The following is an 18,935-nucleotide window of genomic DNA, read 5'->3' on the forward strand; positions in this document are numbered from 1 at the left end:
AGTAGACCTGTCTAATACACTGTCCCAATAATGAAGGCATTGGCATTTTTTTAAACTGAATTTTTTACCATAGACTGGGAGGTCATCTGACCTTGCCTCAATCCAAATACAGTATTCACTCCTCCAGGATTATTATGGTTACAAGTGACAGAAAACTCAAATTACCTTAAGCCGTGAAAGAGGATACATATGGTTGAAAAATCTGGAGGTAACACTACCTTGATCTGATGGCTCAAATGATGTCACATTGCTCTGTCTTCCTAGATGAAAGCTTCATGCCTTGGGGAGTCCCCTACTACTTTTCTTTCCGGACTGAAAATGGCTGCAGCAGTTCTAGATCTTTCATCTTCAAAGTATACATTCAAGGAGAAAAAAGTCTCTTTTAGCGACTCTTGAAGAAGAGGAAGGAATTTTCTTCATCCCAAAAGTTGCAGCAACATCTTTTTGGCTCTGATTCCTAATCAGATCACTATTGTCAGGGGGCATGAGACATGCTGAGTAGCTTACGTCTTATTGGCTTTTCGTCACATCAGTCTTTGGTTTGTAAGGATCTAATTATTTCAAACTCCAGATGAGAACAAGAAAATGTTTTTTTTGGAGAAAATTCAGAACACTTTTAGGAAGTGGAAAGGATGCTGGAGAGCCAAACAATGCCAACCTTCTGTGTATGTTTCAGTTCTATTTTATGTATCTACTGAAAGCACCTTATTTTTTTTCTTATCTCAGTTACTTTCTTGCATCAGTACCAGATCTGCTTCATAGAAGCCTACTCAATGGTAGTTCTGTTTAATGAAAATGTTTTTCCAAGAGTCAAGTAATTTCCTTTCAGAGACAGGTGAATTGTAATTAATCATTTAAAAAAAGAAGCAAATCTCTTTAACCATCTCCATTGAAAATCTCTTACCATTACTCACTTTTGCTTTAATACAAAGTGAAAATACTAACTTCCTTATCCAAAGGCAGGTTTAACATATGGTTGCAGGTGGGTTCTCACTTTTAAATTGAATTTAATTATAATGATTTGCCTGGGCAACAATTATCTTAAACTGAATAGGAAGAGGATAACACTTTTCATTAAAATGCAGAATCAATTGGGCAACTGAAAGCAGCTGCCATGGATAAGAGCAGACCCCCCTCCCCCCCCCAAAAAAAAAGGAAAAAAAATCCTAGACTTAAGAAAGGCCAACAGCTAGGAAATGTTCTCACTCCTTGGTTCTCCTGCAAGAGTCTTTAAAAAGTAATGAAAAGCAAACAAACAAACAGCAGCAACAGCAGAGATTTACAGACCAGAGAGAGTAGAGCCTATTCCACTTTCTAAGCCATCTCCCTCTTCCTGAGCAAGGGAGAGCAAATTACTGATTGGAAAACTGATGCAAATTAAGGACATAGGGATTTTAATGTTGATCTCAGATTTTTTCCCCTCCATTTTTTGTTGCTCACTAGATTATCTAAGGTGACAGCCCAGCTCCCTCTGTGTATAAGCAGAAAATGTCTTTTGATCTGGCGAAAAACAGGCAAGTATGGATAAGTCAGCCCATCTTAGAAGGTGTTTGCAGAACCACATAGGACAGTAGCTCTTGTTTCCAGTAGAATGTAGGCTAAATGCTTCCAGGTTACTGTTCTGTGGTTACTGAGCAACCATGAAGTCTTTGCCAGTCTCCCCCCACCCCACCACCCCAATTAATCTCCTTGCATAATATCCAGTGATCCAACCATCTGGTCCCTCTGCTCCTCTCTGTCTTGTCTGTTCCATCTTCTTTAGTGCCTCCTTCTCCTTTGGAGTCAGGTTCTCTCAGTGCTCCCCTCTATGCATGGTCTACTCCCTGCCTTCCATTCTGTCACTTCAGTTTATCCTCCTTTCATCCCTCCAGAATTTTCTCTTTCCCTCACTGTTCCTCCTCTTGCAATCATAATCACCTGAACTTTGGCAAAGGGGACAAATGCTTCGAAAATTATCAAGGATTCTGATAGATGCAGCTGGTTCCTGTGAGCTGGGAATGGGTGGTGTGGGGGTGGGGGTGAGGTTGTGAACGGTTCTTGATATGAAAGAAGCACTTAGAAGGGAAGAGTTCACAAGGATTGTCTTCTATTTTTCCTGGACTGCTCTCCTCCCTCTCACCTCTCTGGTTCGCCAAAAATGTAGCTAAGGTATGTGCTAAAACTCCTTCTGAAGTGCAAAACTTTCGGTGAGTATTGATACTAATCTTAAAGTTTCTGTCTCTAACGTGGGGATTTTAAAAGATCTATTGACATAAAAAAGTAAATTGACCCAAACATCAGATTGGTTGGCGCCATTTGTGGCATTTTGTTGTTTATCAGATAATGAGGTCTACTTCTTGATCTGTAGTCCCTCATCACCCTCTCTATTCCTCTTTGCTCCCCTCTCCATCAAAATTTTATAGACTGTCTTCATCAGGGTCCCAGTAGAAAACAGATGACATCTTCAAGTTTGGAACACTGGAGGGGAATTTAGTAAAAGGATGATTTACAAAGGTATGGGGAGCCACATGGATGTGCAGGAGTTGTGGACTCTCTTACCAGGCCTGTGGGAGCAAGAAGAACATTACTGGAAATTTCAGAGGGAGAGTCATGAAGTGAGGACATTTTTAAAAAAGATTTTATTTATTTACTCATGAGAGACACAGAGAGATAAGCAGAGACATAGGCGGAGGAAGAAACAGGCTGGCTGTCGAGAGCCTGATGCAGGACTTGATTCCAGGATCCCGGGATCACGCCCTGAGCTGAAGGAGATGCTGAACCAGTGAGCCACCCAGGTGCCCCAAGAGAGGACATCTTTGATAGGCATTGTGACCTTTGGTTGAGAGACACAGTTTGCTCCCCACTCTCCTTTTCTTTCCTGATCTCCCACTGGGTCTCCCCACTGGCTGAATCCAACCAGAATGTGGAGGATAAAGGAGCCTGTTAATGCCATCCACACAAGTTAGTTCTCAGGGCAGACACGAGGTTGAAGTAGGGTGGAGAGGGGGTCTAGAGGGGCTCACAGAAGAGAGATGACATAAAGACAGATTCTTTGTGAAAGGAAGGCAAATGGGAAATATAGAAAATAAGCACAGAAAGTTCACATAAATTTATCAGAGTAACATTTTATGAGTTAAGAGCCAGTCTGAAATGGAAATATAAAATTCTTTGGTCTTGGTCATCAATTTTAATTTTTAACTTTAGATCTGTGTGATTTTTTTTAAAAAGTTTTTTTAGATCTATGTAGTTTTTGCAAGTGTATTCAATGCCAGTGGGTACCCAAAGCTTTAAAGTTTGTGGCAATATTTTAGGTTCATCTATGAATGCCACATTAGGGGAAAAGCTTATATGTATACTCATAGTTAGATATTTTGTGTCTTGGCACTGAGTAATTTTAATAAGTGAATACAAGTACTTTTGTTTTATGAAGAGATGCATTAGAGGACATCTGTTGGTTTTAGGCCTCCTTTCTCTCTTCTTTTGTAAATAATTCCTTGAATTTTCAGTGAGGACGCACCCTTACTCTCTTAGCACTTGTGTAAGGTGGACCTGTGATTTGGCTTTGCCAAAGGCTGCACTCAGTCCCCTTTATCACAGGGATGTGATCCAGGACGAGCACCTGACACAAAGTAAGCCAGTCAGAGTAGAGCCCAGAAATGCTTAGTCTTCAAACTCCCCTTGAACTCTGAAGAGTGAAGGATAGGAGTTGCTGACAATTGTTTCTGCCACCAAGTGGACACTGACAATGAAGGACAGCAGAACTCAGGTGTGGAGACAGGTGGGGACAGAGTTTGAGACCTTGGATTAGTCTGTGCCAGAAGCCAGTTCTATGCCTGTTACATAAGCTAATAAGTTCCCTTTTTACTTAAGCTAGTTTGAATTAGATCCTCTGTCACTTGGAACTGAAAAGCTCTTAAACGGATACAAATGTATTCCAATCTAATTATCTATATAAGACTTTTCCTTAAAGGCAAAACTATAGTTTCACTAACTTTCATTACAAAGTTAGAAAGTTCCCTCTACAAAAAAGTGTTTCCACAGACTGTTGGAAATGAGATCAGTAACACCGTATCACAGGACTTTATAGTCAGTCAGTAAACATGGTGTGTTTTCCCCTTAGTTCTGTGCTTTCAATTTGATTTGATTCTGTATTTTTTTTTTCAGTCTGAAAACTTACAATGATTAACAGTGGAGCTCTATTCATAGAAAATGCATGCACATTTGCACTTAGTACATTAGCAGAGCATCACATAATGTAGAGCAAATTTGTTCCTCACCTCATTGATCCTGTATGCTCAGCCTTTGGTATAGTTTATATGAATGAAATTTGTTTGTTTTCATACACACATTTAGTGAGTCTGAACTTGGCATCATTGTAGCTCAAAAGCAGGAGAAGGAAAGACAGTAGAGCAGTGGAAGTAATTCTCAGAGCCATTCTACTTCCTTGGATGATGATAAGAGTAGTGGTTAAATGTCAGACCTGAATGTCTGCTTCTCAGTATTCTGCTCTGGGAAGAGGGATGAGATGTGATGCTCAGCAGAGTTTCTAGGCCAGGATTCAGCGTGGGAGAGAAGGTCCTCAGCTCTATAGTTCCACAGGAGAGGGTACCTGAGGTGTATTTAGAAGGCTGTAGCCACTGTTTTTGTTTTGTTTTACTTTTCTGCCTCACTAGGGCAGCTCTGCTTCCATCAGCAGCCCTGGGGCCCTGTTCTTGGTGATGGATGTGTATGTCATCAGTGCAGGCAGTGGGCACGGATCCTTTTTTCTTCAAAGTACAGAAAGTGGAAGTGTGAGTTATGTCCTGTCTTCATCTACAATAGCACAATAATTTGGCTCTAGAGTCAGAGAGACTGACTTGAAATTCCAGCTCCATCTTATGGCTTCCATAAGATGAAAATATTAGCAGAACTCACCTCACAGGTTGATGTGATAATTGAGGTAGTTTAATATAGTACCTGGCACACTGTAAGTCTTCAGGAAATGCCAGCTTGAGAGGGAAAGTGAGGTACACTATATAAGATTTTTTTTAAACAATAAAAATCTTTCCATAGTCAACTTCCCTTAACTTCCATTTGCCACGAGCCTTCCAGCAGCTACTTAGAGAGCTCCAAGTTTCCTTGTCACACAGTTGAAAAATGACTGTAGATCACATTGCATTTGAATAATCTAAGAACTGTGCAGCAAGCCCAGGATCTGAAATTAACTTTGCCTTTATATTGTTCATGCTAGTTGCTCTTCAAGTACAATTATAATCAGAGAGCTAGCACTAAAAATAGTACCAATTCTCATTTTTTTTTTCTCAGTGTTATCTGCTGCCATAGTGTTTCCCAGGCATGTTTATTTACTTGATTCACAACAGTGAATCTTTTTTCTTATTAGCCTGACAGCAATAGTTGGATTCCACAGCAACGCTCAATGCAGCTGGTAAAATCTTTATTACTGGTGAAGCACACGAGGCCCACGTCACTGTTTCCCCTTGAGAAGCTCAGTGCAAGTGTTTGTCATAGCAAGAGCTGCCTGAGCAATTTTGTTGTGGAAAAAAAAGAAGGGAGGACCAGTCTAGAGTCTTACCTTTGACAATTTCAGAGTTCCTTTCCCTCTGAGTAGAATGACAGGTTAGCCTCCAGATTTTCCCTTGCTCCTTTTGCATGCTCCTCTGTGCCTTTGTATGCTGGTGTGAACAGGGTGCAAGGCGGAGAGGCTGGGCTGACAGCCCCCAGCACACCTGGCCCCTCTCTGGCATCCCCCACTCACAACTTGGCAGTAAATGAAGGGAGTAACTTGAGAACTCTGTTTATGATCTTTTTGATTATTGCATGTCAAGATATTGACCAGTCAGGTCAATGAAAATACTATAACACTTGGAAGCATTTCACTGTGGGGGTATTTACTACCCTCAAAATGTCCCTACCCTTTCTGTCACAAACATGAAGAGTTAAAATGAATAAAATGATTAAAAGAGTAAAATGATTTGCAGTCTTAATGGGGTTATTAGGTGAGCACCAATTGCTGTTAATTCTGTAATTATTCAGCTCTTTCTCCCTCTCTAATACCTTTCCTCCACTAAATAATAATAATAATAATAATAATAATAATAATAATAATAATAATTCATCCAGCCCTAAGAAGAAGCAACAAGCAGTCTGAGGACACAGCTGTGTAATCTGTGAGCTCCAAATATTGGCTGTGAGGCAGGGTGGTTTGCAGCCAAAGCAGCCAGTGAAGCAGCATCTGAAAGAAGCTCAGAGAGAGTGTGGGATGGGGAAGGAGAGGGAATATATGAAGGTGGGAAGGAAGGGATAGAAAGTGAACGAATTCAAAACAGAAATGAAAGCAAAGAAAAAAAAGCCAACCAAATCAAACCAAACAATTTTATATTCCAATTCTTTCACTCTTGGGAAGGAACAATGTGCTGAAAGGGGCCCTGCTTCTAGAAGAGTTGCGAGAGGCAGAGAGGTTCTAATGCTGGTGTTGCCAGTCCCTAGTTTTGGGATCTCTAGCAAGGCTTGGGGCTGTTCTTACCATGTGTATAAAATGGAGGATACTTAGAGCTGCCCAAGCCATCAACTAGGGTTGATGAGAGGCTGAAGTCATATGAAAATTTATAAAACCACTTTTAAAATGGAAAAGGCTAATAGCAAATGTAACATATCATCAGTTCTTTTTCAGAGTGTGTATCCAACATGCCTTAAACATCTCTGTTTCTTTCATTCCTCAGAAAACATAATGCTTACTTTAAGACATCTGAGACTGTGCTCAGAATCTTTCATTGTCAAGTCACATGCCATTTTATTCTTAGCAAAGAAGTGAAGGCATGGACCCTACTCTGCCACCAATTTGCAAAGATAAAAGCAGTATATTGTAGTATTGCAGTTGGTCACCTCTTGCCTCCAGTCAGGCTTTTCCATTGGAGATTACTAGCCAGTCGGCAGTCTCTCTCTGGCCATCCTCCAGGTGCGACATGATATGTAAGGTGGTGATCACTTCCTGCCATGTATTGGGGATGAGAGTCAGTGGTAGTAGGACTTGCTAATATGCTGTGGAGCTCTGTGGTCCCTGGAGACCTCCAAGTGGTTTGGATTAGAACAGTAATTAAAACCATCTCTTGCAGTTTGAGGAGAGGGTAGGAATTCTCAGGGTCCATTCCACCCAGTTTTAGCCTATTTTGCTGCCAAATGCTTGAGAAAGCCACCATTTTTACCCTGGAGCTGATAAGGCTCTGGGACTGCAGTTCCACATAGGTCTTATTTGAACTGAGCATCTGAGCAGGGATGTTCATAATGTTCCTTGGTCTGATTACTTAGGAAGATTTTTGGAACCCCCCATAACTTCTTGGGGGTTTCTGTTCTTTATGGCATGCCGGAGAGAGAAATATAGCACTTTCCACATGATCCTTCTTCACTAATCATGGTGAGAGAATGGTATGTGCATCGTAATCATTCAAAAGTTAGAGACAGACTTCCCTCATTGTTTTAATGTCTAAACTCTTCATTTCCTTACACAGCATTAATTTATTGAGTGTCTAATTAAAGGCATCATGCCACAAAACCAACAATATTTATTAAATATCTTGAGGACTACATGTTCTCAAAGGATTTTCATTGCTGCACTTGAGACATATGAGATATTTCTATGAAGATAAGGTATAGGACATCTCTCAGTGCCAAATGAGTGGTAGAAAAACTAAGCAGTATAGGAGCTAGAGGATGAGGAGGTCCATGCCTACTATCATGGTCTAGGAAGAGTCCACAGGGAGAGGGGACTTAAATTTGGCTGAAACTTGAAGGCATGGAGAAAATGAAGGACATATCACATGGGAGACCCAGCAAGAGTGAAGGTACAGAGGCAGACTTGCAAAGGGTCAAGACTCACTCAAGAGCAGAATGGCAGTCCTGTCCAGTGGTTAAGAGTGTAGGCTCTGAAGTCATTCTGCTACTTACTGTCTGTGTGACCTTGGGAACATTAGTGATCACCTCTTAGCATCATTTTTCTCTTTTGTAAGATGAAGATAATAATTCTTGTCTTGAAGACTTGGCATGAGGAATAAATGAGATAATGCATGTAAAGTCCTTAGCACAGTGGCTGGCACACAGTAAGCTCCCAAGAATGGTAGTAATTATTGAGAATCACAATAATAACCATTTGAGTTATAGAATTTGTCTTCTTTTTCCCCCCTGGGAAAAATGGGAAGCTACTTAAAGTATTTGCAGAGGGGTGTGAACATGACCAAAGCAATCTTTTTGGAAGATGAAGGAGACAGTGGTATAAAGAGTTTGTGGAGAGAAAAGAGGCTAGGGGTAGGTATTCCAACTAGAAAGCAACTTTCACCATTCAGCCTCCAAGCAATGACTTTAATTGTGGCAGAGACAAAGGAGAGATGGAAAGAAAAAGCATTACATCAGTTTTCATGACTGGAGGTAGGAGATGAAAGACTGGAAGGTTTCCAAGATCAGAGTGTAAGCTGTGGACAGAAACTGTGTTGTAATTGTGTTCATCCCCAGTGCTAGCACATTGTTCAGCGTATTGCAGCCTTCGGTAAATGTGTTTGAATGAAGGAGTGCTTAAGGGTGTGAGTGTAAATGAGTGAATGAATGAAAAATGACTTCTATCTAGATCATGAGTGGAAGTTGTGCAAAGAATGGCACAATTACCCTGACCGAATTCACTTCTTTCGTGGAATATTTTTGGTGCCTGTATACTCTTTGCCCATGATACTTAAGCGTTGGTATCCACCAACAGTCAACATAAGGATCTGATATCAGTATTCAATTGTTTCTTTCAAGGAAATGGTTCTAATTTTAATGAGTGTGGCTAAAAGGGAGAGTTTTAGTTTAGGGATTTTAGTTTGATTTTGCTTTTTAACTCGAATTGAGATTTTTTTTACCTCTGGAGTATATTCTCTTAGGAATTTATTTATTTATATACATATTTATTAATTTATATTTTATTTTAAGTAGGCTCCACCCTGGGTCCAACATGGGGCTTGAACTCACCACTTAACCAACTCAGCCACCCAGGCACCCTTGGATTACTAAAACTAAAACCTGTGCAAGTTTTTATTCAGTTTCAAGGAATTTCTTATAAACTCTAAGTGTGGAGTTAGATTAAGAGGCTATTTCCATTTTTACATTTATAATTCTGCCCCTTTTCTCCTTTATCTGTTTCACAAAAAACTGGAATAAATTGATTTGTTTCTTTAGAACAATAACTTTTGTTGGGAAAATTCAGCTCTTTGGTCTCTGAAAATGGAGAAAGCAATCCTACTATAGTCAGAACCACAGGGGTTTTGCTCTTATCCAAAGGTGAATATTCACTATCAATCTATAGGCCACAACTTGAAATTATTTACTACCAGACACCAACTTCCTCAGATTTAAATTTACTCAAATGTTTTGTTCATTTTTTTTTAGAGAACCAAAAAACTACCCAGGCACAATGACATCTGGCAGTGGGTACACTTAATTTATCTTTGATTCATCCTTTGCAAAAATTATCATGACACTGTAGAGTTCTATAATCCTCCTTTGATGGACATTTATGAAGATCATTTTCCCTTTTCAGTAACAAAAACCGAATCAATTCCCAGACTTGTCCTGAATGAAATAGCTGGAATTTAGCCATGTGACTGTGTGAGAGAGCTCTTACTGAAAACAAGATGCCCTCAGGAACCATTCAGCACATTTACCTTTCCGTGTTCAAATATAATAGAAAATGATGTTACCTGTAGTCTTTTTCGGGGGTCCTGAATTGTGGTAATTATGTAAGATTCCAGTTCTTCTAATGAACTTTAACTTAAAATTAGGATATTATAGTAATTTGTAGAGGAGTAGAGACTTGATATTGCAGGGCACAAGGTTATATAATGGCCAAAAATGTCCAGGCAGGCAGTGGGGATAATATCTTGTACTTGGTGCCATAGACCACCAAATACTTCCCCAAATACTTCCTGAGAAATCAATTATCTCTTTCTTCCTCCCACCACCACCACCAAGGCTGATCCTGGCAGTATGGAGTTGATGTTCATATGACAAGGGCATGGGGCAGTAAGAGCAGGGAGAGCTTTCATCAATGAAATTATTATCAACAGATACTTGCTTACAGCACTGATCTATGCAGTAAGTGGAATCATGAAGAAATTCAGGATACCAGCTTTCCTGATCCCACTGTAAAATGAGATTATCTTCCTGGGCAGCAGCTTCCTTCTGATCTCCAAACTGTGAAAGAGCAGAGAGGGGCCAGAGACCCCCCCAAGGAACCCTTAGGAGCCAGCCTTGGACTTCTCATCAGCCAAAGGTGGGAATGGGACCTGCATTAATTTAGATTTCTGTAGCAGGCAGGAGCAAAAATCAAGTCTAAGTAGTTTATGTGGAAAGAAGACTTCTTGGATGAGTACCTAGAATATGTCACAGAGTCTAAAGAAGAGTTGAACAGCCACTTTTCAGGAAGTGTGGGGGCTAGTGTGGTTCTGGGGACCTCAGAGTAGTGATAGCCTTACTTTCAGAGACCTACTGTTAAACAGACTCAGTTCTCAAAGATTTCCAGTCTCTGGGTCTCTAGTCCATATTTCATATTCACCATGGAGAGGCTCTAATTGCCTAACCTGTGCTAGATAGCCATTCTTACTAATTATGGCCACTTGGATGGAGTCAAGTAACAAAAAGATGGCTACCAGAAATCACTCCTGTGGAGAGCTCAATCGGTTCTGTGAAAAGTTAATATAATAAGCTTATGCTATTTATCTATTGATGTCATTACTCTTTAACAAACCTCGGGAATCAAGATAGCATTCCTTAAAAATAGAAGAAAACTCATCATTAATGTTGGTTTCAGATCTTTAGGGAATCTCTATTATTTCCAAAAAATAATGGGCCATCAAATCCCACACTATTAGTGTATCCATTATGTATTGCTGCATAACTAATCATGCCAAAACTTAGTTGCTTAAAGCAACATTTATTTTTATTTGCTCATCATTTTGTGGGTCACTAATTTGGGATGAGCTTAGCTGAGCTGTTCTTCTACTGATATCATCTAGAGTCACTCATGTGGCTTACTTATCCAGAGGTTCAAGTGGGGCTGGATAGCCCAAAGTGGTTTCATTCATTTACCTGCCATTTGGTGTTGGCTGTTGGCTCCTTTCACCATGCCCTTATTCCTCAAGCAGGAGAGTCAGGCTTCCTCACATGACATCACTGTGTTCCAAGAAGCATCTTGAGGCCTGGACTTGAAAGTTTCACTATATTACATCACTGCATTCTCCTGTTTAAAGCAAATCACAAGATCAGTTGAGACTCAAGGGCAGGGGAAATAGACTATATGTCTTTCTACAGGAAGGATGGCAAAGTCATGAGCATACAGGGATAAGAGGTTTTTGTAGCTATCTTTGCAAATAATCTGCCATGCCTGGGACCTGTCTGCATTAAAACAAAAACAGAACCTTAAAACATCCAAGAATTTATTTTATTTTTTTAATTTTTTAATTTATTTATGATAGTCACACACAGAGAGAGAGAGGCAGAGACACAGGCAGAGGGAGAAGCAGGCTCCATGCACCGGGAGCCCGACGTGGGACTCGATCCCGGGTCTCCAGGATCGTGCCCTGGGCCAAAGGCAGGTGCCAAACCGCTGGGCCACCCAGGGATCCCTATCCAAGAATTTTTTTTAATTTTTTTTTATTTATTTATGATAGGCACACAGTGAGAGAGAGAGAGAGAGGCAGAGACACAGGCAGAGGGAGAAGCAGGCTCCATGCACCGGGAGCCTGACGTGGGACCCGATCCCGGGTCTCCAGGATCGCGCCCTGCGACAAAGGCAGGCGCTAAACCGCTGCGCCACCCAGGGATCCCCTTATCCAAGAATTTATAGCAATATCCCGGCATGGAGAAAGTTGAATGATATGGTAATAGAAAGTTCCTGTGAGAAATTAGTAGCCACAAAAAAAAAAAAAAAAAAAAAAAAAAGCCCAAACCCAAACCAAAAAACCAAAGCCCTGATTGAGACAAAGGGAGATTAGATTATAGATCCAGTCTTCTTACCAACTTTCTCTGTGAATTTTACAAAACTCTTTCCTCATGGTTCAAATAAGGAAATGTATAAACCACACAAATTTCATGAAAAAGAGCTCTTTGAGCTGTAAAAATGCTATATAAATGAAAAGTCATTAAAAAGAAATCAAATCATGAAATCTTGTGTTTCCCTTCTCCTTTAGTTATGTGGTTTAAAGCAAGGAATGATCTCAGGCTTATGTTGCTACAAAAGATATGTTTTTACAAAAATTTTCTTTCATTTAAATGCTTTTTGATGATTTGCCAGTGAATGTAGTGCAATCTATGGTCTTTCTAAGTGCACAAAAATGTGTGAAATTAAAACACCCAAGAATAATTGGACGTATCCATTTGGGGAAAAAAGGAAATCGTTTGGTAAAGAAAATGAGCTTAAAAGCATAAGAGAGACTGTGTCTTTTAGACTGTGTAAGAGTAATTAGGTGAGATTCCTCTGTGTGGACAGTTTTAAGAGAAAATGATTTGAAATGGTAGTGTGTGTGCCAAGCTAGGTATAAGAGCTGAACACACAGTTTAACTTGGAAGAAGTAAAAGAAAAAACTTCTTTACAATGCAACAACTAATTTCCTGAGGGAAAGGGTCATGATGAATATAAAAACACCAGGTCTTAGTGTTTCTAGAGAAAAGCGTGGAATGAGCAAGATCAGTGAGTACTTGGAAGAGACTTGTGAGGTCGTTTCATTAAATATGGGTGAATGTGAATATATTCTCCAGCATTACATTGCCTCCATTTGTCCCTTATTGCATCTGTGATGCACTTCACCACACCCCCTTTTTCCACCTGACTCCAGCACACTTTCATGTATCCTTGCACACTGGTCATCCATTTGTGGTGTTTTCTCAGTGTCTATGCATGCCCAGAAGTGGGGGGGAAGGTTGTCATGCTCTAGGGCAATCTTCAATCATTGGGTGTATGAATTGGTGGAAAAAGAATGCCCCAGTCTCCCTGTATTCTAGTGCAGGGCTTGACAAACTTTGGCCAAATCCAGTCATCTTTTTATAAATAAAGCTTTATTGGAACACAGCCATGCCCATTCATTTACATATTGTCAATGGCTACTTTTATGCTGCAATGGCAGAGATGAGTAGTTATGACAGGGACTGCATGGCCTATGAAGAGAAAAATATTTCATATCTGACCCTTTATAAAAAATATTAACCAACCTCTGCTCTAGTGGGACAATGCTGAGGCACATTCTACATGGTTTCTCAGAGTGTCCCCAACAAGATGGAGACCTAGTAACTCATAGTGGTAACCAGCACTAATGCACACTTTGTTGGCTTTTTCCCCTTTCTTATCTCTCTTTCCCTACTCCTTCACTTTTGTTTTCTAGGATCATTTTCCAGGCAAATTATTTGCACCTGAGACCTTGTCCCTTTGTAAATATAAACTAGGACAGATCTCACTCCTCCTTGGTAATTCTTTTTTGTGTTATATTTATGAGACTTCACTCTAATATCTTACTTTGTGACTCATCACAAATAAGATACATATAACCTATTTCCAACCTATTAAATAATATTTATTTTTCCTATCACTGATGTATACTCATATTCTCTATTCCATTTTATTCTTATACTTTATTTAAAAAATATCCTGGTTGTGACCAATTAAACTGATTTCAACACAGCCTAGTAGTCCATTTACTAGTTTTTGAACTAATAGGTTAGTGAGTAGTCACAGGCTACACTGGCATGGACATAAGATCCACAAGGCTTAGATCCAGATTGCCTGGCTAAATATGTGAGCAGGAACTCTTACCTATAAGGGCAGAGATGCATTGGGTCCCTCCTAAGAACAAGGGGAGAGGGAAGAAGGGATGAAGCAGTGAGTAAAGGGGAAAAAATGGCCTTGGGATGAAGGAGGAAGACTGAGGAAAAGAAAAAACCCATTAGAAGTGTAAAGCTGCCAAGAACTAGAGATCATCCTTTTATTTTCACTTTGCATGAAACTGTACCCATGCATAAAAGCAAAATAATAACATTTGAGTGAACATAAGTAAACAGTTGAATCCTTCCTATATTTTAAAATCATGTTTTCCTCTTTCCATTTTCCACAATTTATGTCATCTTTATGTCTTTACTCATGATTTCAGATGACTGCCTCCTGCTTAATACCATACTGTGTGGATTCTTTCTACCTCTCTGATTACTCCTTTTTGATCTCTTTCATTCTTTTCTAATATTTGCTCTTAACTGTTGATGTTTTCCAGGGTTCATTTCTTAACTTTCTGGTTTTTGTTTTCATGCTACATACTTTCCTTAATCAATTTCACCCACTCTCATGGTTTAATGACCATTTCTGTGCTGCTGGTCTACAAAATAAATACCTGTGGCCTGAATCTCCTGACCCCCAGATTTATTTATCCAACCGCCTACTTAGTGTCTAGACCAAATTTAATACATTCCGAACTGAGGTCTCATTTGTAATGCCCACCAAGTCCTCTTCTCGTCTTCCCTGTCCTATATTCTCTCTTTTCTACCCTTGGTATAGTTACCTAGACCAGAAGTCTAGAACCTGCCTGAGTTCCTTTTATTTTTCTCCTTCATCCAAATGGTCATATGTCCTAAGTATTTTTAAAGTTATTCTCTTCCTCTGTTTCTATTGATATTTTCCTAGTTTTGAGCATCATATCTCCTTTATATTATTGAAATAATCCATCTTTTGATATCCCTTCCCCAGTCTCTCCCCACTTAATTCTTTCTTCACAAAGCCACCAGCATCATCTTCTAAAATGCCCCAGTCAGGGTTTGGAACAGGGAAACAGAAACCACATGAAGTATTTTGAGCAGAAATAGATGCAATACTGCTAAATGATGCTTATAAATATTGGAAAAGTTGTAGGATTGTAGGTTGGATAAGGTTGTTGATGGTTCTGAAGCTTGCCAGGAGGCCTACAATGTGGTAGTAAAATTTCTGGGGAACAGGAAATAGCTATTGTTGCCCTGGTTATGAACTTCAGTAAACCACTGCTAATGTTCATAGCTGTCCATGACACCACAGTGGGTACTTCACACACAGCAGAACACTGATAACAACCTAGTGTTTCTTGACGCTCACACATTTGCCTACCACTATTGGAGGAGTGATGGTGGCCTTTGACTTCCTTCTACCTTCTGAAAACTTGTCAGGATATTGAATCGGTAGACTTTAGACTGGAATACTGCTGACAAGAGATCTAGGAAATGTATTTCCAGATTTCTAACTCTTGTGACAAAGGAGAAAGCACAGGAGTCAGAATGGCTCTGAGGATCACAGATAATCCAGTATACTCTCCCTCACTGGTAGGATAAAATCTACACTGCTCAACCACAATTAACCACGTCATTCATGAGCCAGTCAGTGTCTTCCTACTTCTCCAGTCATCTCTCTCTACTCTTGGTTCTTCCTCAGTGCTGTCCTTATTGAATTACTGAATTGCAGTTCCATGACTGAACTTTACAGTTTCATACTTCAGTACCTTTGCATATACTGTTTCCTTTTAGTGGTCTTCTTGACAAACTTCTATTTATTCTTAAGACCCAAATGCAAATATTTCTTCTTCTGTGAAGGTTTTTATTATTATTATTATTATCCTCAGTAGACTTGACATTCTCTTGCACCAGCATTGTGTTTTGAACTCACTTTTTAATTTAGTGGCTACAATATTCATCTATGTGTCTATCTTCTCTGCTACACTTTGAATCCTTTAATTCTTTTTTCTCTTTATCCCCCCACCCCCAGTGAGCTACCTAGTGTTTGGCCTATAATAGGCGCTCAAATCACATGGAACAACTGAGTAGATGAAAGCTTCTACAAGGTACTGTACCTTAAGGCCATAACATTTGTGAAATTGCTTACAGGAGACATGAGGAACCAGACCCCTTGTAATAGAGGTGTCATTTGCTAAATTCTACCGTACGGAAAATGGTCCTATAGGTAGATTCCAGCTGTGTTCTAATTCACAGCCTGTACTCCTTGTCATATCTAAGTGATTATTTGGCAGCTGTCTGTGTTTCCACATCCCAAATATCTTTTCAAATGGATTCTGAATTTGGAAATTGTGTTGGACCTTGGCTGGATATAATAATTCAGCTTAAAAAATACATATCCTCATCTAGAATGCCTTCTTGCTTTGTTAGACTGTGAGCTTTTGAAGAAGGAAATGATTATGGGGTTGGGAATGGGAAAAGGGAAAGCTGGCCATCTTTCTGAACAGAGAATGAGGAGGAGTGAATTGGTTTCCTAGGAGATAAGGCTTTTCTTTATTTGAAGTTTTTCTACAGAACGATTTCTGTACTGATGTCTTCTCCTTAGTCATAAGGAGCTCACCATCAGAGATGCAGCTCAGAATTGCTTTCAATCAGCAGCTGCCAAAGGTGAGCCTAACCTTCCTGGTCCTTACCTTCTCTCCAGGAGACTAATAAAGGCAACTAAGAATGCTAATTGCAATGGACATTTGAGTTACTTAATCACCAGGACAGGAACCTTTACCATTAAATCTACTGGCAGATCATAAGCTCATCCCCCCTCCATGCAATCTCTAAAACAGTTGCCCCACATACTGCCTTCTGAGCCACTTTCTCCCACCAGGTTTTCTCAGATTGCCTGAAGGGAAGGGCACACAATAATCTGTTCACTCAAGAACTTTACTATTGGTAGCATCTCCCTTCCAAGGAATCTCTTGGCTTCAGAGGAATTAAAAGTAACATTTTATCAAAAAAGGGACTGTGATTCCAGTGTACCTGTGTTCAGGCAGAACCAAAGTCCTCTGTACACAGCTTGTATTGGTCTTCATTAGTTGGAGGTAACCAGGTCTTCAGTAAAACCATGCAGAAGCTAGAGGCTACCCTAGCCCCTGCTCTAGCATTTCCCCCACCTCCAGTGAGGACTACTATTCCCCAAGTTCAAAGAAAGACTCTATGGACACCAACCACTAAAGGGCTGCAGTGCAGTAAACATGTTGCTAGGTATTTATTTAGCTCACATCTCCCTTCTCTGAGGACTGTCACCGTCTTTCTCCCTCAGGTGGGGCCCCACCACTTGCTCACCTGTATTCTGTAAGTAGCTGAGTTTCTGTTGATTCAATCAAGGTAGATTTCTAGCTCAAGCTGAGCTAAGTAATTCTCCCTTCCAGTGAGTTTGAGACCAAGAAATGCTAGTTTCTAGCCGAGCTGGCTCTGTGATTGGAGAAGACATCAAGTCAAGTGTTGTACAGTAGCCATACAGGAGGTTGGGGGAGACAGACAGGCACAAAGACAGACAGACAGGTGGGAACATGTAGTGCAGCTTATATGGGTCCCTCAGTGAATGTAGTTTGTTGTTACTGTCACTGGCATCTTGTTTCAGATTCATACTGAAACTGTAGAGATAGGGAGGGTCCTTGAAGGGAAAAGGATTGTGGTCAGTACAAGCGTTGCCAAACTCTTCCTCTTCCTTTATTGTTTGGACCTTGGAATGAGAAACCAGAACCTGGCAGTTACCACCTTAGGAAAAAGCACAGCCTGAGCAGGAGAGCAGGATGGTGTCTGGAGCCCTTGGGGAGAATTTTGTAAGGAAGTCACACATTTCGTTACCCTCTGAGCCCTGACCTCCTTAACCTGGAAAGCATGTAATCTGTCTGCTGGGCCTGCTCAAGTCTGACTGGTGAGGTATTTATAGCTCAACACTTGCTATGGAAATGAACATTTCCTGCAAATATGGCCGATTTCTGCAGTTTTTCCCTGACAAGAGGAACCATGGAATCTCTTCCTGTGCTTTCAAAGCCTCCCCCTTGCCCTGTCCTCTCTGCTTCACCTCAGGTACTTGCTGCCCCCCTCTGTCTCTTCTGGTCTCCCAGGAGATCGAGACCTCAATGCTGAGTATTTTTGCCCTCCTCACACATAAGCTGTGTCCCATGCGGAGCCACCAGAAGCATATTATCAAGGACCACTCAGCATAGCATGTGTGCCCGGAGGTTCCCTGAATCTCTGTGCCTCAAGGCTGCTCTCAGGTATGGCTTCAGGACCAGGGTCCCATTGGGCAAGAGTGCAGGCCTTCTCTTCTAGCTGCTGCACTGTCTTTTGCTCCAGGCTGTCTCCCTCTGCCTCCAAACCTCCATCCCGAGTCCATATTCAGGATTCCAGTAGGATGCCTTTGCCTGGCATCCAGCTTCCTTCCTGGCCTTCCCACTTTGCCCTCTCTTCTCTCTTCCCTTTTCCTTGATGCACAGCTGTTGGGGAGAACTGTCTATCCATGATCTTCCTCATCCAGAGCAGGAACTTCATGAGGGGAGCAGTAAAAGTTGCCCTGCTCAGTGATATCTCAGAGGTGGGACAAAGAGTAGCAGAAGCTGACAGTATGACCAGGGGCACCAAAGACCTCATCTATGGGTGCTATTAGGGAGGGAAAGAATACTGAGACAGGATAGCATGTTGCAATAGCTTCGGAGCTGGGATTCTGATCTTTAAATGATGCTGGGATGGGCATTCACAAAGAATTCAGGAAAGCTAAGAATATTGGTGTGATTTGTTAATACCAGAAAATAAACAGTGTATAAAAGTGATGCTAATTTTAGTAATTTATGAGGATGACTTCCCCTTTATAACTAATTACTGCGTGTACTGTAACTATTATGCACATCATTAATAGGTGTCAGATTAATTTTAAGTTTTATTTGATCACAGTGCTAAATCCCTCACATGCATGCTCAGTCTTTGTGCATGACATTGGTTTTTGCTAACAACTTTCAATAATTAGGAGAAGCACTATTGGAGACTGAATTAGGACAGATCATGTGGCTATGATAAAACCATTATGTATGTATTTAACAATGTTGCCATCTTTCAAAATGACCTGGGTACAATGACTATATGCTCTCCTAGATTTCATTGAAAAGATTGGGCTTGACATCCATTCCAGCCCATGCCCCTAG

At 40.6% G+C, this 18,935-nt stretch overlaps 1 protein-coding gene across 9 annotated transcripts in view; it reads left to right on the forward strand.

The window, feature by feature from the left end:
• Positions 1 to 1,629: 1,629 nt before the first annotated feature.
• Positions 1,630 to 18,935, forward strand: part of GRIN2B (glutamate ionotropic receptor NMDA type subunit 2B) — a 543,572-nt gene continuing 526,266 nt past the window's right edge. For 3 of the 9 annotated variants that reach the window (XR_013364270.1, XR_013364277.1, XM_077870998.1), the window contains exons 1-2: positions 1,630 to 2,148; positions 10,068 to 10,273. The gene's annotated coding sequence lies outside the window, so the exon portion shown is untranslated. Of the gene's footprint in view, positions 2,149 to 9,972; positions 10,274 to 15,766; positions 15,843 to 18,935 lie in introns of all 9 variants that reach the window. The other 6 variants (XR_013364272.1, XR_013364273.1, XR_013364274.1 and 3 more) reach the window with 6 other exon arrangements.

The sequence above is a fragment of the Canis aureus genome, chromosome 25, assembly GCF_053574225.1.
Source record: "Canis aureus isolate CA01 chromosome 25, VMU_Caureus_v.1.0, whole genome shotgun sequence".
NCBI classification, from domain to species: domain Eukaryota; kingdom Metazoa; phylum Chordata; class Mammalia; order Carnivora; family Canidae; genus Canis; species Canis aureus.